Below are 26,786 nucleotides of genomic sequence, written 5' to 3' on the forward strand. Positions count from 1 at the left end.
CCCTTCTCTCTACATTGTTGGCTGGCGCCATGCCTGTTGTTAAATTTATCTGATAGGCTCATGATCCTCAACTTCTTCCCTCCCTTTTTCCTATGGGAGCACATAGTCTGTATTGATTGTGGGTTGTGTAGACAGGCAGATAGGAAACAACAGAATGCTATTTTCCCCTTGGGCGAAGCTTGAGGTCAGGCTCCTTCCTGTTTTCTACGATTTCCTCTGTGTGTTTCCCCCAAAGCATGGCCTTCCCATACCTCTGCTGAGTTCTGTAGCCTTTAAAAATTATTACAAATTATTTTAGAAATCTATTTTATAATCTTAAAAGCAAAATGTAACTCTTTTTTTTCAACTTTACTACTAAGTCACAGTTTTCCGAGCATATGATGAGCAACTGCACAATTTTTGTGGACTGACCTAAGAACTTTGCCACCGTGTCTAACTTAACTCCCACAGACAAATACATTAGATTCAATTAGCATGGTTTGCTAATGAGCTTCCATAAGTTAATAAGGTAAGAACTGTAATATATAGAAAAGCATGCTTATAATCCCAAATCATGGAAGTTATGGAGAGGATTTGAGTGAAATATAATTATTCCTTAAGCTATTTTAAAAGTATTCACTCATCTGAACATGAGTAAAGACAAACTATATAGAGTCTTTCACGTAAGTGCTACATTCACAGAGTGGATATGTGGAACAAAAATAGTAGGGTGGCAAACAGTTGTGGACTTTGTACTCTGTAGTCGCAATCCCAATTCGGCTGCTTATAAGTTATTACACTCCATCATCAACACAGACTATGTTGTCCCATAGGAAAAAGGGAGGGAAGAAGTTGGGGATCATGAGCCTATCAGATAAATTTAGCGACAGGCATGGCGCCAGCCAACGATGTAGAGATAAGGGCACCAGAGTTAAGATTAAGAGGGGAAATAGGCTTCTTCTCAGGGCTAGGAAGGTGACAGATGGGAGACAGAAAGATATCAACAGGTTATTCTACCTCTTGGTGTCTCAGTTTTCTCATCTGCAATAAGAGACATAGTAATATAATCTACTTTATAGAATTGTTGTAAGAATTAATTAAAATAATTTATGTAAAATGTAAGCATAGATTACACATGTAAGCATGCATTAAGCCCTGAATATCAGTTTGGATAGTCCTATACAAATCAATACTTTGTAAGTTTATTTAAAAATTCAACTGCCTTGGAATTAATCTAAAAATCAACATCATATTAAGGCATGTTGAGAGAGCATTTTATATCATGTGTCTATGAAACTGTGGTATGAGAGTGAGTTGTCTATCTAGAGAGGGAGCTTATCCTCCCCTAGCATCCATCTCATTGCAATTCGTCCTTTCACCTTTGATACCTGGTACAACTGAGAGCCCTGGAAAGGAAGCCAGGTGCTTCTGTAGGTGATAGTATTTCCAAAGATGCCATGGAAACATTCCTTATAAGTGCTAAATATCTCCTGGTTATATTCATTATTCCTAAAAGAATAGGCTACTAGTATCATTCTTATTTTGTAAGTAAATAAAATTTATGTTAAATAGTCCATAACTTGTGGCTATACTACATCAGTCATCAGTGGTGGATCGAACATAATGACTCAAGTATTTTTGGTTGTGGTTACAGAGACAGATTCCAATGAGGACTGCTAAGAGATTCAAGGTATAGAAGTAGTTGTGGGGCCAGATGTGGTGGCTCATGCCTGTAATCCCAGCACTTTGGGAGGCCGAGGCAGGCAGATCATGAGGTCAAGAGATTGAGACCATCCTGGCTAACATGGTGAAGCCCCATCTCTACTAAAAATAAAAAAATTAGCTGGGCACGGTGGCGTGTGCCTGTAATCCCAGTTACTCAAGAGGCTGAGGCAGAAGAACCACTTGAACCCAGGAGGCAAGAGGTTGCAGTGAGCCGAGATGGTGCCACTGCACTCAAGCCTGGTGACAGAGCAACACTCCATCTCAAAACAAACAAACAAAAAAAGTGGTTGTGACATAATTTGGGCCAACATTGCTGTTAGAGCCAGGCCTAGAATAATAGGGTGCAATCAAAGGAAGGAACCCCACAGTTATTTTGACAGTGAGAATTTAGCATAAAGAATTTTTAGTTAATCAGTGAAGAATTGAAAAGGAAAAAGAGAACACAAAAAAATCTTCAAGTTAACAACTATAGAAGGTAGCTATCACTCCCAGGGCTGGGAGGGGCTGAGAGCACAAAGTGGTTGGAGTCCTTAAAACTTAAAAGCTTGGAGAGGGCCTCCAAGAGGCCTGGATTTCAGACCTCTGAGAAAGAGTGGGGTTGCTGCTTTGCTGCTGTGGTGTTTGATAGTCAGAGGAGGGGCCCTGTGGGCCTAAGTTCCGTATTTCTAAAGTGGAGACACTGGCTACTGCTGGTGTCTCTGAGACAACATGATGTAGTTGAAAAATCTGCAACCTGGATTCAACAGCTGGTACTGGAATTAACTGGCATGACCAGGGTGAAGAACAGGCATTGCTGGTCAGTACTGCCAGGAACAGGAAGCCCACAGGAGTGAACAGAAAGAAGCAATCTCCCTCTAACAGCCCTATTAAAAGAGTCTAACAGAGCCAGCCAGCAAAGCTGAAATGTGATTTGCAGTGTCCCAGTTTCAGCATCACAGAGCAGAGTATAGAATGGGTTTGAAGTTGAGAGACCATAGGATAAGACCTTGCACACATAGGGTCTATATGGTGGTGTTTGAGGGTAGAGGGATGATGCAGGATCAGTAAAATCGTGAGATCTGTGTGTTCTTCCTATGGAAATGAGGCACTACCAGGTAATATAGCCAGGGTGACCACCTCTTGGGGAAACATGAACCATAAGCGGTGCCAGGATTCAGAGGCAGTCTTGGAGTCACGTCCCTGGAACTTAATGTTCTGGCTGGCAGCTTTATGGGATGCCAGATCCTGTTAAGCGTTGTGCTGAAGCTGTTGTAAATTTTGCTATCTCTGTCAAAATGACTCAGAAGCTGAGGAGGGTCTGAGTTGTGGGGCTCACCAGCGACGGCTATGAGCCAAGGTACAAATGGAGTCTGAGAACCCGCGTTGGTGCTTACAGTGTTCCACCATTATAATATTAGCTTTTCATATAAACCAAGAGGCAGACAGAGGGTATTTGTTTTAGTTTCAAGCAGCTGAAGGGGGAGGGAGGGAAGGAGTGGGAGAGAGAGAGAGAGGAGATTTTTTAGTACTGTGTATCTTTCATGGAGAGGGTAAGTAGCCCTCAGGACACTGCATAATTTCATTATGGAAAATTAACACTCATTCAAGTCTCCTAAGACCCTTCAACCAGCAAATCCATGATGAGGGATGTGGCCCCAGAGCAAGTTAGTGCGTGAGTTTCCTTGGGCTGGCATCTGCGGAACTCTGCAATCTGACCCTTACTCATTCCTCCAGTGCTGCCTGCCACCATCACTGCAACATTCCAATCACCTGTGGAGCATTGGCGACAGTACTGGTGCTGGACCCTCCCTAGGCCAATTAAACAAGATTATCTTGAGATGGGGCAGGGGTGTTAGTATTTTATAAAAGCTCCCCATGATATTTTAATGTTAGCTACAGTTGTGAACCATGAGAATATAAGAATCCTATGCCCCAACTAATCTGGTCTATTTTTCAATTCAGATCAATTCCATTCAAAATTTTAGACACTTACTGAGTACCTTGTATTATGCTAGTTTCTGCATATATAATAAATGAAACAAGATAAGTATCTCATGATTCAGTGTGAGAGACCAAGACATACACATATATGATTTAATCTGGTAAGTATTATATTTTGGATAATTAGTTATTGAGAAAGAGGGTGAATAATTTCACTTGGGTGTGTCTGAAGAGAGAAGATGGGAAAACCTTCACAGAGCAAATGAGAACATGCATTGAGTATATATTAGTCTAGATTGAGTTGACTCTTAGTGGATGAATAGGATTTAACAAAGAGGCTAAAGCATGAGAGAGCCTCATTGGTTCAGTCATGATGAATAATTTATCTGACTAGAAAATTTGTTGAATTGGGTGAAAGGCTAGAGATAAGACAGTAAAAGAAAGTGGGAACCACATTAGAAAGGATTTTGAATTCAACATTAATTGAAAATCCATGAGAATCTAAGCACAGGCTATGTTCTGAAGGTATAAAAATGAATAAAAGTCAAGATACTTTCAGTTATGTGGATGAGTCAGATATGAGGTGGTGTAGGGAGGATTGCAGGCAGAAAAAAATTGCATGAGCAAAAACACAGAGGCTTGAAAATGCCTGGTGATTTCAATAAACAGTGATAAACCAGCACTGTTGGATCTGTGATAGGGTTGGATAGAGATTAAGGTGTAAAAGGCAGGCTGAGATTAGATTGGAAGAGCATTGTGTACCCTATTTAGAAGTTTCATTTTTATACTATGATTTAAAAAATGGCTATGCAGATTTTAAAGTGAAGATTAGTATTATTCATATCTGATTTATAATTGACAACTTTAATAGTATTACATGAATTGTGATTCAGTGGAAAAGTGTGAAGAGATTGGAAACCAAAAGATCAGATGAGGATTATTAAAGAGGTCCAGATAATAGGTTTTCTGATCTAAGGCAGCTAAGTTGGTTTTGTCATTAATGGGGTTCTGTGTTTCGTGGGGATTGGGAAGACAGGGAAGGATAATTTTCTCCTTTGCTGTTTTTTGGTGAGAAGAGGGAGGACCCTTGAGTTTGAAGTATCTGGGTTATCCAGGTGGAGCAGTGAAGTGGACAGTTAAAAGTGTGCATCTAGACCACAGAAGGTTAGTTGAAATTAGAAAAGTTTATCTGGTGTCAGCAACTCATACAGAGTAGATCAAGCCAAGTAAATGGCTAGATGTGAACTGACTCAGAGAAATCAACATTTGGAGATGAACAAAAGAAAGGAGCTGAAGGAAATGAAGAAAAACAGGAGGAAGCCAGGAGGGATCAGTATTTCAGAGGTCCAGACTCTCTCTAGACTCTAAAGAAGGTAATTTTGAGGGAGTACATTGGTCATCAGTGTCAAGCCCTGCAAAGAAGTCACAAAAGGTAAAAAAAACCTGAGAAGAAAAACTTCTGGACTAAGTTCCATGAGGGGAGGAGGCATATATGTGTTTGACACATATTAGCTGTTCAGTAAATATTTATGGCATGAATGGATTTACCTTGATTTTGGATTTGTCTTGAGGGACGTATACTGCTTCTGTTCTCTAGTTTACTCTTGGTTTATTTAGTATTATATATAATATAGGTTTACTTATTATTCAAAATGTAACCCATATCAGATATGGATTTTTTTCTGTTTTCAAACAATAGAGACAAAATTTATCTAAAAGGTGTATGATGTTTTTCTAATTAGAAGATGAACATCATTCTGCATGAAAAGATTTTTTTTCCCTGATTGTTTTCAAATAAATGATATATTAGGCATTAAACAATGGAAAATGAAATAACACATACTTAATCTCCTATGTCATCCAAAATATGTTCCTTTTGACCTTTATAAGTTAAATTCAAAAAGTTAATTCAATTTTCTCACTAAAGGCTATTAAGGTTCTGAGGCAAGGATTTAGGTTGGATTCAGAAATACTTTAATGAGTTGGAAGTGGGTCAAGAAACATTTACTACTCATTTTAATAAATGCTCCTGATTTATCATGACTTTCTCCCTAACATTTTCATAGTTTGTCTTCTCTCAAAATTAAATCCTGTTAGCTAAACAACTGCTATCTTAATTTGAAAGTAGACAAATCTCTCTGAAAGGGCATAAAGAAATAATTTATAGATCATTTTTTAAAAGGTTACTTGAAAGGCATTTGACTTAAGTTTTTTCATCAAAACATCTTCAAAACTGCTACAAAACTAAACGTGATTTTAAAATCTCCACTAATTTGTGTTCTTCCAATTTTCAATTTGATATTCATATGCAATTAGGTGATATTTAGCTTTATAATCTCTTTGATGGAGAGGTTTAGGAAGGTAATTAGTGAACTATGTGGAATTGAGGTTGATTAGTATAAACCAATTCAGAGAAAATTCTGTTTTGGAAGTATAGATACATATACAGTACTAATTATAGATTAGTAGGGAATGCAGATGGTGTTGTTTTATCAGTTGTTTTCAGCTACTGTCTTAGGTTAGTTTCCCCAAAAGCAGGCTCAGAGAGGATTTGTGGCCAAGTGATTTATTAAGGAGCTACTTCCAGGAAAAGCTGGCAAGGGGAAGGGGGCAGGCCTAGCAAAGGTGGGATTTCAGATGACATCTTTCTGGGCCTTAGCCTGATCCCAAAGGCAAGGGCTGGGGTTTTAGTCACATCTCTGAATGTCTTGGCCCTAGCCAAAGAAACTGAGATGTCCACAGTCCAGCAGCAGCTAGTCTTTTGCTAAGGGCTATAGTGAGGGTAGGGGGAGGAGGAGTGAGCAAGGAGAATATATTCCCAGGAACTTCCTTTTACCATATTTGGGCAAAGCCCTGCTTCCAGTTGCCTGAGGGCAGGTTTCTGAGGGCAGTGTAGTGGGGGACAGTATTGGCCATTAAAAGCCAAAGAGATTAATGTGAGGGGCGAGGAGTGGAGGTGGGTTGGCACAGAAATAGTAAAAGGGATCCAAAGTGGTCTGAGTGGATCACCAACAATATGCTACAGGTCCCTTGTGTAATTCAATTCTAACTTCTTTGAAAATACTGCAATTTCCAAATTTCTCTAACGTCAGTTCCAGTTCTGACCCAAAAGTCCACACAAACAATGTTCTATCCAACTACTTACAGTACATTTGTTGCTTAGTTGGAAAGTTAAAAATGTCTTATCTCTATAGACAAAACCAGGTAGAAATGCATTTAGTGACATACTAGATGGCTAGAAGGAAATGTTCTTTATTGCTCCATTTTTATTTAGAGAGGCTCCCTTCCTGTTGTAGCACAAACTATTCCATGTGACGTGTTTCTCTAGTAGAAATAGGTATGTGATTCACCAAAATAACTTCCATATCACATTTGACAAGTGACTAGTTTTCTCATTCAAAAGAAGTTTTCCAGATGCACACAAAGTTTTGTTTTTGTTATGGGTGGCCACTTTTCTTATCTTTGCCTTGCCAAGGTATGTGTTGGTACAAAAATAAAGAAGCTATATAAATGCATATGATAATGTTTTAGCTCAAAAATACGTCATAGAAATCTCTAGATCATTAATTTCTCTTTATCAAGAAAATGAGAAGTGAGTTGGTACCAAAGCTCCTTTATCTATTGGAGTAACTGCTGGGAAGATTAAGAGAAGTAGTTTAAATATGTTGGCTTTGCTTTTGTGGCAAGGTTTAAATTCTGAGCTCCACTGTCCTCTGAAAAAATTCAAATTTTGGTGGAAGAAAATATCATACCAGAGATCTTAAGGTAATAGCTAGTGTTTGTTACACCACTGAAGGCACTTGTAGCTTCAGACATTTCACTGTTGCATTGCCAAGCCATGGTCAACTGACAACCTGAGTTACAGCATGACAGTCATTTCCATCCTAGAAAGGCATGGTCATCTTCTTCTCTTGCCTTTAGTTGCACAAAAAACCCCTAAAATCAGCACTGATTTACCTTTCAAAGCAGTTTGACAATTGCCTTGGGGTCTGGTGTTCTTCCCTTCTCCCGTCTTCACTCCTCGCTACCTTGCTCACTGCAAATGGAAGGGAAGAGAAGGAGGTAAAATAGACTTACTTCTCCCAGAAACCTGAACTTGTCTTAGCTACCAAGAGATTTTTTTCTAGTTTGTTTTATGAGAGTAGTTCAATAACTTGAAGTGAGGTGACCATCACTTTCTCCCCTCTTTTGTCTCACTTTTCATTTCTTTTGACCCAAGCATCTCATTCCTCACTTTCTTAAGTGATTTTTATGGGAGATACTGTAGATAGCACAATATCTACTTCTGCAGCCAAACTGCAGTTTGACATCAGGCAAGTCATTGTCTCTCTTGAGTCTGTTTCTATTACTGTAAAGCAAGGAGGTTAGCCCTTGCTATCTTGCTGACTCATAAGAATTTAAGGAGGATAAAGTGTGCACAGAATGTTCTAGACATCTAGGTCAAAAGGTGCTGCATACCAACGGTTATCTACCTATCTCATGGGGATGTTAGGAACTGAGATAATACGTGAAATATTTTGAGTTCCAGAAACACAAACAGCAAATGCATTTGTGCTATAATGATTTATGTTCTAGGTAGCTACAGCAGGATTTTACTTCTTAATATATTTATTCACTTCATTACTTTCTGTAACAGACTGCATATGGGACATAATTCGGTAGTGGAAAAAAGAGAAAGTGTTTAAACAATTTTTTCTTTGGAAAATATACAGTCATCCAGTAAATGTTGCACCCTTATCTACATACGACCAGTACGCTACTGAGATTTATATTTTCCTTCCCATGAGGAAAGAGGTGGGAGAGGTGGTAGTGAAGGAAGAGAGCAAAGAAAGAAGTCAGAGAGGTTCACATTCAGGTAATTCCAGATCTTCTAACACTCAGCAATGCTGAATGTGCCTCCAGGCATTAGGATATTGAAATGTCCCTTTTGGAGTGACTGATCCAATGGATTTGAAATTCTCTGTTTGCTACAAAATAAAAAGCCGTAAAAATTATACTTTCATGAAAATCTGTTTTAAGAAACATGGGCCATTCAGATCAACCCCCTCCACAGCCCAGTCACATTCCAAAGCACCATGAAAAATGACTGTTTATTGAATGTTTCAAGTTTATTGTAATTAGCATATTACATTTAGACAGGCTAACAAAAACAAAGACTAATTTAATCAACAAAAACATTTTGGGGAGAGGCTGGGCAACCCACACAATCCAAGAAAGAGCTGAACTAGCAGACTTTGAGAAAGACAGGAACATCTGCTTCACCCATCTGATGAGCAGGAGTTCGGGGCTTTCTCTTTTGGTTGGGTCCATCACCCATGTCAGTCTCTGTGTTCTGCTCAAGATTCAATTCCTTGGGAGACAGCATAATTAAATTAGCTTGGATTAGGTACCCATCTTGGTGGTTGTGGTGGTGGCTATGCAGGGGTTCCTGGGATCAGCATTCCCCCAGAAACATATGGAGCTAGGGACGACTGAGTCCCAAAGGAAAGGAGGTTGGGCAGACAAAACCCAAGACATCCACTGCCCCAAATCTATGCTATCATTAAGTTGATTTAAAATTTTATGGCATACGAGACTCCTTGACAACTTTTAAGCTATGGTTATATCTCCATTGCTTAAAGCTACATAAAGGAGGCAGTAGGGTAAAGTGGTCTGTATATTTGGCTTTTGTCTTGATATGGCCACTAATTGGCTAAATGACCTGGGCAGGGAGCTGAATCTTTCAGGGTCTGTTTCTAGAATTGAAAAATGAGAGGATTTATAGATCTTATTCTATACCATTTTTGTTTATTGTTTTGGTATTTGATCTGAGTTACAGAATTGGGTTAACTATGCACCTCCCTGTGTAGTACTCCATAACATGCTTCTAAACAAGGTCCTTTTGTTGTTTTATTTCATTTTCTACTTTATTCCTAATCTCCATTCCTATTCTTTTAATCCCATAGATTACCAATATAATATTTGGATACATGTTTTTGTATATGTAAAATATATTGTATGATTTTATGTGTGTGTGTACATATACATATATACATATACATACTTACATATATAAATGTGTGTATATACATATATACACACTTAACTGTTTGCAACTGGTATTATGCTACTGATTTCATTCTGTTTTTTTAAAAATTGTTTTCATGAAACATTATGTTTTGTACATGTGGGATCCCATCATATGCACCAATTATCATTGCATTTATTGATTCCTCTTGTGACAAATACATAAAGCAGCAATAGTGAATTGTCTGCTTGTACATGTTTCTTATAGGAGTTTTAAGAGTTTCTCTGGGAATTTTTAGAGTGAGATTAATATCTAAAAATTCACAATTTCATTAAGTATAGTAAGATTGCTTTCCAGAAAAACCTCATGACTGTCACTTACATTAGTTTTGCATAAAAGCTCTTATTTCTCTATATTCTCTTCAGAACTTGGTATTATTCAACTTTCTCTATGTATACATATACACATATATAGTTATATCTGGATATATCCCTATATATGTGTATATCCATATATCCATATATATATCCTGTATATCCCTATATATGTGTATATCCATATATCCATATATATATCCTATATATCCCTATATACGTGTATATCCATATATCCATATATATATCCTATATATATCCCTATATATGTGGATATCCATATATGCATGTTTTCTATATATACATGTATATATTTTGCCACATGATCACCAAGATATTCCCCTATGTTTTCTTCATGTTTCAACTTTCATACTCAAGTCTTTAACCCATTTGAAATACACCTTTGTTTTTCACTTTATTTTTCCATGTAAACTAATTTCTTTAAGACCATCTACTAAATAAGCCATGTTTCATCTTCTCTCACTTTTTTTGGGTGTCAACCTTATAATGTAGCAAGTCACATATCACAAAAATATTGGCCTATTTTAAGCTCTCTGTTCTGTTTCATTGATCTGTCTTTGTATCAATACTGCGTTGTTTTAAATTACTGTAGCTTTTTAGCATGCCTTAATATCTGAGTTTAAGTCCTCAGCTGTTTTTCTTTTTGTAAAATTGACCTAATAGCGAACTGGCTATTCATATGGAAATAAATTAAAATATGTTCTATTAAAAATTCTAGATGAATAAATAAAGGCTTAGAAATAATAAAAATCTTTGCTGAAAATATATGAGAAAACGTACACAGTAGTTGAATTTCTGAGATCTTCCTAGCAACACAGGAAATCCAAAATCTGTAATATGAGATAAAAATATTTGACTATTTAAAAATTAAAAATTTTGTATGAAAAAAATCCCATAAAAATCAATGGGCACTAATGGAACAAGAAAAGTACATTTTCCACTCAGATAACAAAGCATTAATTTCTACATTATCACATGATGAACAACTCAATTAAAATGAATATAGATGTGAATCCAGAAAACAGCCAATAAATGTGAAAAGATGCACAAATTCAAAAAAAGAAAAATTAACATTATAATAACAATGAGCTCATTGGACAAGTATGTAGAGGAAAGGGTAGTATGATACATATTACTGGTGGGAAAGTCAAGATTTGTAGTATTTTGGGAAGGAAATCTGGCAATATCTATAGAAATTAAAAATACATATTCTCTTCTACTCAACACTTCTATTCCTGGAAATCTCTCTTATAGAAATAAAAGTACAGATCTTGTCCATAAAATTAAAGAAAAAAAGTGAATGAATTTATAACACACAAGGACTTTTATTGCACCATTGTTTATAATCACCAAAAACTGAAAGTAAAGAATATGCCTAATGACATGAATATAACGGACTTATGGTTTGAATGCTATGTAGTATTTTATGGCCATGAGAATGATTCAGAATAGTACGCATCTATGCATGTGTAGGATATACGATTATAGAGAAATAGAATGTTAACATGGCTACATGGAATTGGGGAAGACAGTGGAAAAAAGGTGTCCATAATTAAGAGAGAATGTATGGTATGATCATACCTATGTAACATTATGTATCGGCCTGTAGGCCCAAGTCCTAGGATTGCTCTGAGCCCAATCAGGCTTAAGGCTGCAGTGCGCCATGCAGCCTGGCAACATAGTGAGGTCCCTTTTCTTAAGGAAAAAAAAAAAAAAGAATAGCCGGGCGCGGTGGCTCAAGCCTGTAATCTCAGCACTTTGGGAGGCGGAGGCGGGTGGATCACGAGGTCAGGAGATTGAGACCATCCCTGGCTAACATGGTGAAACCCCGTCTCTACTAAAAATACAAAAAAACTAGCCGGGCGTGGTGGCGGGCGCCTGTAGTCCCAGCTACTCGGAGGCTGAGGCAGGAGAATGGCGTGAACCCGGGAGGCGGAGCTTGCAGTGAGCCGAGATCACGCCACTGCACCCCAGCCTGGGCGACACAGCGAGACTCCGTCTCAAAAAAAAAAAAAAAAAGAATAGATTATCACTATGTGTCAAAGGTGGGTATTATAGAGAACTATGAAATTCTGACTTCTTTATGTCTGTATATTGCTCTAATTTCCTACAAAGACTATGTTTTTCTTTTACATAATCAGGAGAAAGTAATGAAGATATATTTATTGTAGAAATAAATACAAAAATCAATTGTAAAAGGAAAAAACAAAACTTGAAAATTATTTATAAATCTTTATTCTTCCATCAAAATACTAGAAAAAGTTTGCCAAATTTACAAAAAAAAATCTTACTGGAATCTTTATTAGCAATGTGTTAAATGCAAGCAACATTGTGTTCAGTTTTGGTATCTTTACAGTATTACATTGTACTATATGTTTATTTAGTTCTTCTCACTTTATGTCCTTAAAACAATTTAAGTTTTTCCTCCTTAAAGATCTTTTTCATCCTTTATTAGGTACTTTGTTGTTTTTGTTGTGTTTGTACTAGATACTTTATTGTTTTTATTGCTATTAAAAATGGTTATCTTATTTTCTATGTTATTTTCTAGTTTATTTTGGAGTATAGAAGAACCTTTTTCACTTTTATAAGTTAATCTTTATTTTGTAATTGTACTGAATTATTTACTAGCTCGTGGTATTTTTATTATCTTAAGTGTTTACTTTTCAATTTTTAAAATAAAATATTTTTATTGTAGTAAAATACATACAACAAAATTTGTCATCTTAACCATTTTCAAGTATACAATTCAGGGATATTAAGAATATTCATATTGCTGTGTTACCATCACCACCCTCCATCTCCAGAACTCCTTTCATCTTGCAAAACTGCAACTGCATCCATGAAACAATAATACTCCTTCCCCCTTTCCCTACATTTCTGGCAACCACCATTCTGCTTTCTGCCTTTATGAATTTGACTCCTCTAGGTACTTATGTAAGTGGAATCATATAGTATTTGTCTTTCTGTCACTGGCTTATTGAATGATGCTACTATACACATGGGTTTACAAATATCAGTTCAAGACCCTGCTTTCAATTTTTTTTTATGTATACCCAGAAATGGAATTGCTGGATGATAAGATAATTCTATTTTAATCTTTTGAGCAACTGCCATGCTGTTTTCCACAGTGGTTGCATCATATTACGTTACCAACAGTACACAAGGGTTCTAATATCTCTACATCCTTGCAATACTGGTTTTCTGTTTATTTCACAGTAGCCGTCCTAGTGGGTGTGAGGTGGTATCTCATTGTAGTTTTGATTTGCATTTCTCTAATGATTAGTGATGTTGAGCATCTCTTTGTGTGTTCATTGGCAATTTGTGTATTTTCTTTGGAGAAATGTCTATTCAAGTCCTTTTCCTATTTTTGAATCAGGTTGCTTTTGTGTTGTTGGATTTTAGGAGTTCTTTGTATATTCTGGAGGTTAATGTTTTGTCAGATGTATAATATGCATGTATTTTCTCCTATTCTGTGGGTTGCCTTTTTCTCTGTTGATAGTGTCTTTTGATGCAAAAAGTTTAATTTTTTCTCTTTTGAGATGGGATATTGCTCTGTCATCCAGACTGGAGTGCAGTGGCTCGATCTTGGCTCACTGCAACCTCTGCCTCCTGGGTTCAAGCAATTCTCCTGCCTCAGCCTCTCCAGTAGCTGGATTATAGGTGCCCGCCTATAGCCCAGCTAATTTTTGCATTTTTAGTAGAGACAGGGTTTCACTTTGTTGGCCAGGCTGGTCTCAAACTCCTGACCTCAAGTAATCCACCTGCCTCTGCCTCCCAAAGTGTTGGGATTACAGGTGTTTGCCACCACACCCAGCGGGGTTTAAATTTTTATGAAGTCTAATTTGTATATTTTTCTTCAGTTGCCTGTGCCTTGTGTGTCTATACTTTACTCAGATTTCCTCAGTGTTCTCCTCATATCCTTTTTTCAATCAAGAAATCCATCCAAGTTTAGTTACCATGTCTCCTTAGGTTCCTCTTAGTTGTGACAGTTTCTTGGACCTTACTTGTTTTCAAATACCTTGATAGTTTTGATGACTACTAGTCATGCATTTTGTAGAATGTCTCTCAGTTAGGATTTGTCTGAGGTTTTCTTATGATTGGACTGAGTAATGTGTTTCTAAGAAGACCACAAAGATAAAAGGCCATTCTTAATTCATCAGATCAAGGGTACCTACCATCAATATGACTTATCAATGTTGTTAATCTTGGTCACTTGGCATATAGTAGTGTTTGTAAAGTTTCTCCACTGCAAAGTTACTCTTTTTTTTTCTCCCTTTCTATCCTGTACTCTTTAGAAGAAAGTCATTATATGCAGCCCACACTAACGGAGTGGAGAGTTATGTTCTATTTACTTAAGGGAGGAATATTAACATAAATTATTTGAAATTCTTCTGCATGGGAATTCTGTTTATTCTCTCCTATTTGTTTATTAAATTATTTACTTATATCATAATGTACTCAGGGATATTTATACTTTGGGTTATAATCCAATATGACTTTATTTATTTTGTTGCTAAAATTGTTTTAACTTTGGCCATTGGGAGCATTTTTAGTTGGCTCTTATATCACTTTGATATATTCCATCACTGTAGGGTTTTTTTTTTTTTTTTTTTTCACTTTCTTACTTTCTAGTGCTACAAGATGCTCCAGGCTTATCTTGTATGTTTCTTGCCTCAGTCCTAGAATTAACCATTTCTCCAAGGATCTCTGTTCCTTTGGTGGGAGAATGGTATTAGGAACCAAGATTCGGTGCTAGGTGTTCTCAATGATGGCTATCATTGCTTCTAGGCCATCTCAGCTGACAGAGCAAAGGAAGTGTGTACTAACCCATTCATATACATATATCTAAAATATTTCTATGTAACCATCTGTATCTATATGCTAAACATGAGTTCAGACTGATGTCTCCCACTCTAACACAGTCCTTCCTGAATCATCCTAGAATCTTCCCCTTGCTTATCTGTAACCTCTAACAGTGAGAAACTAGGCTCCCACCATTGACCATCTTTTGCCTTGCCTTGTAAATTTCAAAATCAGTCTGTCTATTAGGTAAGAAATGGCTTACTGAGATTTTATAGGATTGCATTACATCCATATAATTTATACATATATAATTTATAATTTGGATTGCATTAAATCTAATTTTATTTGCATAAATTGTATTATGTAATTCATTTAAATCTTTGAGTTTTAAATTAGTGTTTTACAATTTTTCACATATAGATTGTGTATCTACTTTGTTAGATTCATACCTAAGTATTTCCATTTGTTAGGTACTGTTGTAAATAGAATATATTTAAATGTCAAGTTCCAATTGTTCCTTGCTAGTATATAGGAAAGCAATTGACTTTTGTATTAACAATTTTCTATTAACCTTGCATCCTGTGATTTTGTTTTATTCTCTTATTAGTTCTAGGAGGGCGTTTTTGTCTATTTTTGAGATTTTCTATATAAACAATTACGTTATCTCTGAATAGAAAGTTTTATTCTTCCTTTCCAACTGATATTCTTTTTGTTTCCTTTCTTGTCTTGTTGCATTAGTTAGAAACTTCCAGTAAAATGTTGACTAGAAGCGAGGGGAGACACCTTTGCCTTGTTTCTGATCTTAGGGAACACACATGCATTTTCTCACCATTAGGTGGAATGTTAGCTGTAGGTTTTTAATGTAAATTCTTTATCAAATTGAGGAAATTTTCCTGTATTTTTGCTTTGCTAAGAACTTTTAGTCATAAAGTTCTAAGCAAAGTTTAGCATAATGTTCATGCTAAGAACATTTAATCATAAATAAGTGTGGAATTTTGTCAAATTATTTTCTCCAACAATGGATATGATCACATTAATTTTCATCTTTAATCTGTTGATGTAGTGATTTATGCTGATTGAGTTTTAAGTGTTTAACCAGCCTTGCATACTGGAATAAATCCCATATGGTTGCAGTGTATAATGTTTGGTATACATTGTTGAATTCAATTTGTTATGTCTGTGTTTATGAGAGATATTGGTCTGTTGTTTTCCTTTCTTATAAATGGCTGTGTCTAATTTTAGTAGTAAGGTAATGCTGACCTCATAGAATGAGCTAAGAAGCAGTCTTTCTTCTTCTGTTTTCTGGAAGAAATTATGAAGAATTGATATGATTTCCTCCTTAAAAGTTTGGTAAAATTCATCAGTGAAACCATCTGGGCCAGGTATTTTCTTTTTTAGAAAGTGGTCAATTGTTAATTATTGATTGAATGTATTTAATATAGAGAGAGCTATTTAGGCTATCTATTTCCCCGTTTGTGGGTTTTGGTCATTTATGTCTCTCCAGAAATTGGTCTATTTCATCTAAGTCATCATATTTTTGATTATAGAACTATTAATACCATTCCTATACTCTTTTAATGTCCAAGGGGTCAGCAGTGATGACCCCTCTTTCTTTTCTTTTTTTTTTCTTTTTTTTTTTTTTTTGAGACGGAATTTCACTCTTCTTGCCCAGACTGGAGGGCTATGGCACAATCTTGGCTCACTGCAACCTCCACCTCCCAGGTTCAAGTGATTCTCCTGCCTCAGTCTCCCAAGTAGCTGGGATTACAGGCATGTGCCACCACGCCCAGATAATTTTTTGTATTTTTAGTAGAGACAGGGTTTCACCATGTTGGCCAGGCTGGTCTCGAACTCCTGACCTCAGGTAATCCACCCGCCTTGGCCTCCCAAAGTGCTGGGATTACAGGTGTGAGCCACTGCGCCCAGCCTCATTTTTGATATTGGTAATTTGTGTATTTGCTTCAATTTTTTTCTTGGTTAGCTTGGCTAGGGTTTATTCATTTCATTGATCCTTTCAAAGAACCAGCTTTTGGTTTCATTAATTTTCTCCATTGTTTTCTTGTTTTCAGTTTCATAGACTTCTTCCTTTTTGGAGATGGAGCTGCTCTCTGTCACTCAGTCTGGAGCATAGAGATGTGATCTTAGCTCACTGCAACCTCCGCCTCCTGGGTTCAGGTGCCTCCTGGGTTCTCCTGCCTCAGCCTCCTGAGTAGCTGGAATTACAGGTGTGTACCACTATTTCTAGCTAATTTTTATATTTTTAGTAGAGATGGAGTTTTGCCATGTTGGCCAGGCTGGTCTCAAACTCCTGACCTCAAGTGATCTGCCTGCCTCTGCCTCTCAAAGTGCTGGGATTACAGACTTGTGCCACTGTGCCAGGCCTTTCAATTTCATACACTTCATTTTTTTTCTCTGTTGTATCAGGTGCAGATAACAATTTTATTGGCTTTGGATTCACTTTTAATAATTTCTTTCCTTCTGCTTGCTTTTAGGCTTAAGTATTCTTTCTTCAGTTTCTGGTGGTAGAAACTTAGGTTACTGATTTTGAACCTTTCTTCATTTAAAAAATGTATGCATTTAATGCTATACACTTCTCTTTGAGCACCTTAGTTTTTATTTTTGCTGTATACCACAAACTTTGGTAAGTTGTATTTTCATGTTCATTTAGTTAAAAAGATTTTAAATTTTCTCTTGAGATGTTTTTTAACTATGTGCTATTTTAAAGTGTGTTGTGTAGCTTCCAGATATTTGGGGATTTTCCAGTTATCTTTTATCAATTGATTTTTAGTTCATTTCCATTGTGGTCTGAGAACACAATTTGTATCATTTTTATTCTTTTAAATATGGTTAGATATGCTTTATGGCCAAGAATGTGGTTTATCTTGGTGCATGCTCCATGTGAGCATGAGAAGAATGTGTATTCTGCTGTTGAGAGATGGAGTGATCTGTAAATGTCAGTAAGATCAAGTTGACTAATAGTGCCATTTGGGTCAACTATATCTTTATTTTCTGCTTACCTGATCTATCAATTACTGATGGGGGGATGTTGAAGTCTTCAAATATAATTGTACATTTGTCTACTCCTTTCAGTTCTATCAGTTTTTGTCTCATGTGTTTTGACATTTTGATTTTAGGTATACACACATTTAGCATTGTTATGTCTTTTTGGATAATTAATCTCTTTTCTATTATGTAGTGCTGCTTTTTATCTCTAATCTTCCTTATTTTGAAGTCTGCATTGTCTGAAATTAATATAGATACTCCAGTTTCTTTTGATTCATTTTATTTTCCCATCCCTTTGCTTTTCATCTGCTGGTATCTTTATATTTAAAGTGGGCTTGTTGTAGACAATGTATAGTTGCCCCCTGCTTCCTCTTGGATGAGTCAAGATAGTTTTTTAAAGCCATGATGACAGTCTTTGTCTTTTAATTGCAGTATTTAGACCATTGACATTTAAAGCAATTTATGATATATTTGGATTTATATAAAACATGTTTCTGTTTTACAGTTGTTGACAGAGACTTCTTTTTTCCTCTGGTTTTACTTGAACATTTTATGTGATTCCATTTAATTTTTCTCATGGTATAAAAAGTATAGTTCTTAAAAAATTTTTTTTTTACTGGTTACCTTAAGTTTTACAACATACATTTTTAAGTAATCTAAATCTACCTTCAAATAACACTATTTTGCTTCAAATATAATGCAGAAACTTAATAACAGAGTATTTCTAGTCCTGCTTGCTTTCCTTCTGTGACATTGCTTTCATTCACTTAATTTGTGTGTATGTTGCAACACATTGTTCCCATTATTAAAGTTATTCTCAGATCAATTAACGACAAATAAAAATATTTTGTTTTACCTTTTTCTCCAGTACTCTTCATTTATATGGGAATATATTTATATTTATTTATATTTGAATTTCCTTCTGCTTGAAAACATTTTAACATTTATAGGTGTTTTGATATTTATTCTACTTTGTGTTTTCCGAGTGTCCCATTATTACTTCAGATGTTTCTGCTGCTCTGCTTTCTCTTTGTTCTCCTTCTGTAACCCAAGTCTGTGGTATTTTCTTCTGATTTGTTCTTGAGGCCTCTTTCTGGAAAGTGGCTAGAAACTTTAGTGCTGTCCTGATGGTTCTATAGGGGATTTGGTTATGGATGTCCACAATGTGCCTTTCATGGTATGCATCGGTATCCTGGCTTTTTGCCTAATGCCTGAATGTCTGACCTATGACCAGGTGTCCTTCTCACAGGAAACTTGTTTTTAATGACAGATCTCCTTATGGCTCTTGTCTGACCGGTGTCCAGTTTATTCCTACTAAGATAGCCACTCTCTAGAAGAGACCTGATCGGGAAAGAAGTTAGGCTCTGGTGTATTAGTCAAGAAAGACACAGAAAAGGCAACTCACTAAGACACATGCAAGAACAGAAGTAGTTCATTAGCTACAAATCCCAGAGAAAAGAGGGTGCCACATCTTTCAGGTCTAATTGGAAAAATACGGAGCCATCTGAAACAAGCATGCTTGGTGGGAGCAAGAGAGAAGAACCTGTGCATTGAAGCCTTTACTGAGGTCCAAGGCATTATCCATGCCAATTTCCTGAGGGGAGTTCTAATTGATGGGTTTAAAAGAAGAAGGTGTAAGTTCTAGGACGTCACACTGCGAGAGGTGGTCATTGTGTTATATCTGCATAGTCCATATGGGATGTAGGGGTCAGTGGCATGAGTCAACTAAGTACTATCCAGGTGTCCCATGGGCATGTGGTCCCCAGGAGGTGGTTGTTAGGCCAGATGTCTGGAATGACAACACTGAGGAATTGATCGGAGGTAGAGAAATGGAAACTTTGTTCACAGTGACTAAGCCCTGCTTCTGGTATGAGAAAATTCAATTTATATTCAAAATGGATGCCAAGGCAATGTAAAATTATGGGAATTCACTACAAATTCCTTTAGAAATTGCTCCAATATTCTTGGATGTTCCATTTTTTTCATTCATCTTTCTCTTTGCGTTTTAGTTTGTGAAGTTTCTATTGACATATATTTAAGCTCACTGATTGTTTCCTTGGCTGTGCCCAGTCTACTGATGGGTCCATCAAAGGCATTCTTCATTTCTCTTCCAGTGTTTTTGATTTGCAGCATTTATTTTTAATTTTTTTCTGAGAGCTCCCATCTGTCTGCTTATACTACCCATCTGTTCTTTTATGCTGCCTACTTTTTCCATTAGAGCCCTCAACATATTAATCATAGATATTTTAAATTCCTTTTCTGCTAATTCTAAAATACATGTCATATCTCAGTCTGATTCTAATGACTGCTTTGTCTCTTCAGGCTGTGTTTTTTCTTGCCTTTTAGTGTGCCTTGCAATTTTTTGTTGAAAGTTGGGCATGTTGTAATTGGTTATAGAAATTTAAGTAACTAGGCCTCATAAGGATTTATGTTCATCTGGGTAGGAGTTAGTCTTTATTTAATGTTTAATGTAGCTACAGATGCCAGAGACTTCCAATTCCTCTCATGTCCTGGTTTGTATCTCCCTTTTTGACTTCTAGTTTCTCTAAGTATTCCTCATCAGAAAGAGTCTATTTCTTGCAGTTCTTTTATCTGTAATCCATTATCATGCTCCTGGAACCCTGTAGGTCTGGAGGTAAGGCATGAGAACATTCTATAATATTTCAGTTCAATTTTAATCTTTTAGTAGTCTGGGTCTTTGGCTGGTGACATTCACAAACATGTATTCTTTTTTTTTGAGACAAAGTCTCACCATGTCGCCCAGGCTGGAGTGCAATGGTGCGATGTCGGCTCACTGCAACCTCCGCCTCCCAGGTTCAAGCGATTCTCCTGCCTTAGCCTCCCGAGTAGCTGGGATTACAGGTGTACACTATCGTCACCCCCTTAGGTGAGTTAAGAAGGTTAAAGGGGGCTGAAGTGAGAGGAATCTCCCTTACAGCCATTGGACAAGGTTCTGATAAAGTATTTCTTCATAAGAGTAGGACTTTTATTAACAGAGAGGGCTCTGGATGTATTTCTTGAAGATTAGTGTTTCTCTTCCACTGTTAGACCTGCTAGATATTTGGGGATTTTCCAGCTATCTCTCATCAAGTGATTTCTAGTTCATTTCCATTGTAGTCTGAGAACACACTTTGTATAATTCTTATTCTTTTAAGTTTGGTTAGATGTACCTTATGGCCCAGAATGTGGTTTATCTTCATCTTGAGGTAAAGCCCATGGAGCCCAGGCAATTATTTCTTCCAAGCTAGTCCACACTCAGCCTCCAGAAATTCATCGAAATTGCCATTTAAGTATTTCTACCAGTTTATGGCACTAGTGGCTGTTGCCCCAGGCAGGTGGATCTTGGCTGTGAGGCTCTGGATTTGTCTCTCCAGATTTTGGAGAGGCAGTTTGCCTTGCAAACTCAGTTCTTTGATGAGTTCAAGAAAAGTTATTGATTTTCTGTTTGCTTGGCTTTTTTTTTGTTGTGAGGATGGAACTGATGACATCCAGGCTGTTTTAAAGTTGGGGCTGAAACTTAAGGTTCAGCTTTCATCTTACGTCTCTGATACATGTTCCTCTGTTCTATTGCTTTTAGCCTTCCTATATCTGACTGCCTTTAGTGTACCTTCTATGCTCAATGTACTGCTAAATCTTGTCCTTTTTAGTCCAAACTAAAAGTCTTTCTCTTGGCTTGCACATTTAAATCATTTACATTGATCATAGTTTCTGTTAAAATGTTTTAGGTTCTTTCACGTTATCTTCTATGCTGTGTTTGCTTTATTGCCTCTTCTCCTGCTTTCTACTCTATTGGTTGCATTTTCTTCTGACTTTAAAGTTATACTTTTATTTATTTTTTCTTCTTGAGGATACACCAAACCAATTAGGGCTCATAACTAAATTTATTTTTCTTTATTAATTTTTAAGTTTCTATAGCCTATCTTCCTTCTGAACTAAAGAAGTATTTTGCACACCTGTAACCCTCAGCCACCTCTGGCTTACCATGACCACCTTCTACCCACCGTCTCCTCGGTATTATGTGTTGGTATTCTCCAGGATTAAGTTCAGACTCGAGAGCCTCAAACCCTCCTGGTTGCCATTTTATCAGATACTGAAAATATTTCCTGTAATATTGTGTGGGTCAAAACTCCAATTTCTATTCCATGTGCCAGTTGATATGGGGAACAATGATGACTTTTGTGTATTTGGAGTTCAAATCATATCATTTTGTGCAGCATGTGGCCTTAGAGCTGATTTTGAATAGTAGTCCCTATTTATTATAGTGGATAAAGAATTATCCTCTGTGGTGCTCTAAGCGGGTTACTCCCATTATGCCCATGGTATGGAAAGGGAATACAGTTCATTAGAAAGCTTAGCTGCTCTACACAGTGTACGTTGAATGACTCCCATCTCCAAATGAGCCCCCAGAAAATTTTAGCTAAAAGGCAAATGTCATTTTAAGTTTAGTAAGTGGCTGCCAATTTAATCAATTCCATATTTTTCACAGAAATAAAATTAGAATCGGTATAACATAGGTCCAAGTCATGTAAAGTGTTAGAAGCAGAGTCACTGGTACATCCTGAGCTCTGATTGCTCTCACAGTGCCCAGTCCCTAGAACCATAATAAGCTCTGAGTTAGATTCTGTTTTGTGTGGGAGCATATGAGGAAATAGCTACATAAATTTGAGTATGTGAGAATTCCATATTACAATACAATGCTACATAAATTTGAGTATGTGAGAATTCCATATTACAATATAATGCTGTGTTAGATGGAGAAAGTAATTTTCATTATAAGCTTTCCTTTCGGTCATTCAAAGCCTTCCAAAATAATCTCTTTTAGATTTAAATTATCCATGCTTGAAAAATGCATGGTCAAAGCCCGGAGGTAATTTTATTTTGAAAACTTTGGGCAGACTATTTTCAGATACATCAGATTAGTGAAAAATTAAAGAAGAAAAGAATTGTGGAAAACTCATAGACTTTTTAAGCTTTCATTTAACCCTCAACCTGCTGAATTGGTAACTTAGTTTTGTTCAAATTAAACTCCTTATTTTGTTGGGAAAACATATGAAATAGTTGAATAATCTAAATCAGGAGTTTCCAATCTTTTGACTTCCCTAGGCTACATTGGAAGGAGAAGACTTGTCTGGGGCCACACATAAAATACACTAACACTAATGGTAGCTGCTGAGGTTAAAAAAAAAATAAAATAAAATAAAAAAATAAATAAATAAATAAAAATCTCATAATGTTTTAAGAAAGTTTATGAATTTGTGTTGGGCTGCATTTAAAGTTATCCTGGGCCACTTATGGCCTGTGGGCAGTGAGTTGGACAAGCTTGATCTAAACATTATTGGCCAGTGAATTTTAAATTTTTTAATGAAAGCACCAATGAGCATCATGGCCCCGATTTTTATTGTTTCAGGTAGCATCATTTTTTCTTTTAAAATTGCACAAATACATACAAAAACATAACCACACTCAGATAATTTAATTTCAATGGGAAGTTCAAACTTACCTTTAAGTAGATCGTTTGAACACTGTAAAGTCAGGAGTTTCCAAATTTAAGGCTCTTTTGTAAAATCAAACACAATTTAAATATTTCTTGCTATTTCCTTCTTCTTGCTAAATATTAGGCATTTTTTTTTTTTTTTTTGGTTGAAAGGAATAGAGAACCACTCTAACAAAGCAGGCCATAGGGTCTTATTGGAAAGACAGAGGTTTTCTGGAACTAGAAGAGGAAACTCATTGAGCAGGAAAAGTTCTAAACTGCTTTTTCTTAATCTCACTCACGGAATCTTAGCTTTTCTCTGGGTGTCTGTTTGGCTTTCTTCCTTCTCGAATATTTCTTCTGTTTATTTAAAGCTTCTGCTCTCTCCTGACTTCAGTGTCATTGCAGTGTCTCCCTACATGTCAAGACTTCATCTTCAGAGTATTTTTATGCAACAGAAACCACCCACCCATAGGTTGCAGTGATGTCTACCTTGATGTACCTGATCTCATGTAGGTGCCTGTGAGGTCATGTGGTACAAGCCATGGCTCCCTGGGCTTAAGGGGCCGATGGAGTCTATGCAGAGCTCCTTATGTCTCTAGTACAAATATGCACTTCAGATACTTACATATTTAACTAGGGATAAGAAGTGGATATATATACACATTACCCCTTTCTAAAGGTATTTATTATAAATCTCTTAGCTGAATATTATTATTATAATATTTTTATGCAATCCAGTCACAGAATATGGATCTCAAGGTATACAGTTGCTTCACATCACCACACCTAAGGAGGTTTCATGTACAGTTTTAATGAGGGGTGTGAAGAATCCATGGTTAAAAGAGAGAGAGAGAATCAAGGAACTCCACTTATCAAATGCTTATTCTGTTTGGTCAAGGCATGTATAGAAATGTAGAAATATTTGGTGAGTCTTATTTTTCCTTGGAATTTCCTCCTCCTAGCTAATTATTTTCAATTTCCTAGATTGGAATCCCTAGCAAAAGACAGCCTAAACACTGAGCTTGACCCTGGTGCTGTTGTGAACTTTCACTGGAACTCATGGACCGCGTTGTCCCAAACAGGCTGCAGAAAATTAATGAAAAGGGAAAAGAAGATCCTGTCCCTGACATTCTGTACCTTCAAGGGAACAGAGATGCAGGGAAGTAGGGTAAGGGGGAAGATACAGCTAGAGGCCCGTCTACTTTTGGAGTAGCGTTCTAATGATGGAACAGTGAATATCAGGGACTCAAACCATCAAGTCTTCGTCTTCCTGCTTTGAAGTTCCCACAGTCTGCCTGATTCATCTAGTGGTTCATGTGAAAACCATAATACTATGGTTTGAAAGCTCCATTGAAGTGCTAATTTTATATTTACGTGAATGCATCTGGTATTTGTACATCTTCTGCAGTAGCAGAGGCTTTGGGTTGAGCACATTTCTAGACAGCAGAAAGATTTACTGTAGTGTATGGGGAAAACTCTGGAACAGGCATCAAAGCATCAGAACCTGGATTAGTCTTGATGAGCTGTTTGATGGTGGGCCTTTAAGGGACTGGGTTCTTCAGAGAAATTTTGATGCTTTTTTTTTTTTTTTTTTTTTTTTAACAGTAGAACACTCTCCTTACTTTTTTTTTTTTTTTCCAAATGAAATCATAAGTAGAAACCTATATATATAAGATTTATGGCCGGGCGCGGTGGCTCAAGCCTGTAATCCCAGCACTTTGGGAGGCCGAGATGGGCGGATCACGAGGTCAGGAGATCGAGACCATCCTGGCTAACACGGTGAAACCCCGTCTCTACTAAGAAATACAAAAAATAGCCGGGCGAGGTGGCAGCGCCTGTAGTTCCAGCTACTTGGGAGGCTGAGGCCGGAGAATGGCGTGAACCCGGGAGGCGGAGCTTGCAGTGAGCTGAGATCCGGCCACTGCACTCCAGCCTGGGCTACAGAGCGAGACTCCGTCTCAAAAAAAAAAAAAAAAAAAAAAAAATTTAATGCTGAGTTGGGACAGCCATTAAGCTCTCTTCTCCAGCAGTCTCTAAGCCACCTCTGCAGAGCCCCAGGACACAGAAAATAGCTTGGGAATGATTAGACAATCTCAGTGATTCTTGGACTGTGCCCCCAGAGACTGATTCAGCAGCACTGGGCAATGCCCAGGAATCTGATTTTTAAACTTTCCCTCACCCACTGAGTGATTCTGCTGTAGGCTTTGATTTAGTCATTTCTTAGAGTCTCTTAGTCTGAGTTGCTTTAGCTTTCTGAAGTTTCATTTTACTCATCTGCAAACATGATTAAAATATCCCACTTCAAAGGTTTTTAAATAAGATCAGATGAGATAATGTATACAAAATTGTGACTTTTAAAATGACATCTGTTGAAAGATGATCTAAATACCTGACAGACTATAGAATACTGCACTGTTCTAAAAATAGCTTCCTGTTAAAATGCAGTCCAGAGAGTGTAAAAATGTCTTTAACTACAAAACTTCTATGTTAAGATCTTCTAGAAAGAAGAACTCTTAATTTGGGTATTTTTCTTCTAACAAGAGGAAGGCAGTACACATGCAATCTGATTAAAGTAATATAGCTCTTAAAAGAATAGTACTTATTTTTACAAGAGTTCTTTTAGGAGTTTTATATATGACGGGGATAAAAAGGAGAATTTCTCTATTAGATATGTACTTATCCAGCAACAGATCTCCAATTTGACAAGAGATTCAGGATCTGCTGCTAATTTTCATGGGATATAAAGAACATTGTCTCTTTTGGATAAAAGACAGACTTGTACATATTTAAAGTTCAGTTATAGAGTATGTTATGTTCACTTTGATGCTCAAAGCACTTGTTCATTTCAAAATTCTCTGAACTTTATTTCCTCATTTATGAAATAAGCAGCCAGATGATTCTATATCTTTCAAAATAAGCATAAGATTTTGCAGTTTGTAAACAGCACTCAGCAGGGGACATGTTACCTCCAAACACCCATGCAGTCAGGAAGAAGGTGAAGCTATTGCTTGACTAAGTCATGTTAAATTTCATTTTGGCATCACCAGTATTTCCTGATTATTTTGTAGGATTTCCTGATTTAATATGTTTACTATTTATTAGCCCATAATTGGAAGATACTCTAAGTCATTAGTCCCAAACCAGGCTTCTCCCCAACCTACTGAAGAACAGAACTCTCGTGATTAGCCAGGTTTGGAAACCATTTCACAAGAGAATCATTTTTTGAAAAATTAACTTTTCCTGATGTGATATAATTAATCCTCACCAGTTGATTACTCTTATCTCTATGAACAGTGAGTTTGTTTTAATAGATGTGCTGCTTCCACTGTGTGTGTTTCTGGTTTGTCAAAGGCATATGCACTCTTTGTAATAGTTTTAATAACTGTTCACAGGTGGGCAAAATACAATATATCTTGTATATCTTATAAAGCAAAATACAATATATCTTGCTGCAACATATGCAATATGCTGCTTGCTG

General features: G+C 36.8%; 1 long non-coding RNA gene across 2 annotated transcripts in view; it reads right to left on the reverse strand.

The window, feature by feature from the left end:
- LOC144341008 (uncharacterized) overlaps positions 1–26,786 on the reverse strand; it is a 46,424-nt gene that overhangs the window by 11,173 nt on the left and 8,465 nt on the right. For both annotated transcript variants that reach the window (XR_013417575.1, XR_013417574.1), the window contains exon 2: positions 7,582–7,660. This is a non-coding gene — a long non-coding RNA (uncharacterized LOC144341008). The remainder of the gene's footprint in view (positions 1–7,581; positions 7,661–26,786) is intronic.

Source organism: Macaca mulatta, chromosome 5 (assembly GCF_049350105.2).
Source record: "Macaca mulatta isolate MMU2019108-1 chromosome 5, T2T-MMU8v2.0, whole genome shotgun sequence".
Classification (NCBI taxonomy): domain Eukaryota; kingdom Metazoa; phylum Chordata; class Mammalia; order Primates; family Cercopithecidae; genus Macaca; species Macaca mulatta.